This window comes from Cyprinodon variegatus, unplaced genomic scaffold (assembly GCF_000732505.1).
Source record: "Cyprinodon variegatus isolate N-32 unplaced genomic scaffold, C_variegatus-1.0 Scaffold1756, whole genome shotgun sequence".
In the NCBI taxonomy this organism is placed as follows: Eukaryota; Metazoa; Chordata; class Actinopteri; order Cyprinodontiformes; family Cyprinodontidae; genus Cyprinodon; species Cyprinodon variegatus.
In genome coordinates, this window is record NW_015152209.1 from 75132 (window position 1) to 76625 (window position 1494).

Below are 1494 nucleotides of genomic sequence, written 5' to 3' on the forward strand. Positions count from 1 at the left end.
TATCGACTCTACATAGATCACCCAAGCAGAGCACTTATTAAGTATCAGACTATAGAGGGTTACATCAGCGACACTTGATAACAACAGTGTAATCAACTTAAGTGTCAATGGGAGTAGGCGAAGTGTAGGCAAAAAAGCGAGAAAAGGTGGAAATGAAAAGGATAGACAGCATGAATGTAATTAAAATAAATACTGTTCTTCAGATTTTGACTTGGTTAATCTTCAGAAGTGAGAAAGTCCATAAATATCAAAAATACCAAAAAAATGACATGAAAAGGCAGAATAAAAACACAGGATATCACCTAAACATTAAAACGCTGATGTAAGCAAAAATAAACCTTATCCTGTACATTGAACATTTGACTCTCCAGACACTGTTTTTCTGATGTTTATATTCTCAGACTGTTTATCTAGATATCATACATGAGACACACACAAAAAACATGAATCTGTAGGTTTAACAAAACCACATTTACAGGAAAAGAAATCAACAAACTAACAGATATTACAGCACCACCTAGTGGAAATGTGACGGACAAAAACATCATCTTATGACTTTAGATAATAAAATCACTTCAGTATCACACAAAATCACATGCATTATAGAGCAAAAGGTTCATCTTTTGGGTTTAGATTCTATTTACATTTAATTTAAAAGTTTTTTTGTGCAAGAAAAGAACATACATTTTTACCACAACGGATAGTAAAATCATTTTTGAATTTAATATTCAATTAATTTTCTAATACATTTTAGGGGAAGTATTTACACAATGCATTTCCTTTATTTTTATGTTCATAGTAGTAGTAGTAGTTAATCTGTGGTAAAACATAAACTGCTATATAAATATACATTCTGTTTTCAAATAGAACTACATCAGTAAAAAAATCCTTCTACTTCTTTTAATCATTTAAAAGGTTAAATTATGTCATACAGTTTTATTGTTAATAGCTTTATTTTTAAACAAAATACCTTAAAACTTCATCTTGTTGGCATAAAATTTGTGAACTAGAAAAGTAAGTTTTTCAATATACTTACAACCAATTTATACAGTAAAATAGTTTTCAGAGAATAATTCCTATTTAATCTGAAAGACCTTTATTTTAAGACCTCCTGTAGTCTGGAAAACAGTTTTATAAATACTTTTTACTTCAAGTTTTTCTTTCAATCTAATGGGTGTTTTTATTCGTTCTATTTCTAATCATTAGCACAGCGTGGATGATTTAAAGTAAAGTTGTTAACAGGAGCCTCTTAGTGGAATGTGCTTTTTTTTTTTTACTTTTTTTTTTCATTATTACAAACATTAAATGATCAGAAATGCAGAAACAAAGCTGTTTTATCCAAGAATCTTCTGTTTGTTGTTTTTTTTTTCTTTATCATGTCACACCCAGAGGAAAATAAACTGAAAGACCTGAGATAGATAGATAGATAGATAGATAGATAGATAGATAGATAGATAGATAGATAGATAGATAGATAGATAGATAGATAGATAG

General features: G+C 28.8%; 1 long non-coding RNA gene across 1 annotated transcript in view; it reads right to left on the reverse strand.

Annotated features, from left to right (window-relative positions):
- LOC107104471 overlaps window positions 1-1494 on the reverse strand; it is a 3069-nt gene that overhangs the window by 838 nt on the left and 737 nt on the right. The gene's annotated exons all lie outside the window — the stretch shown is intronic.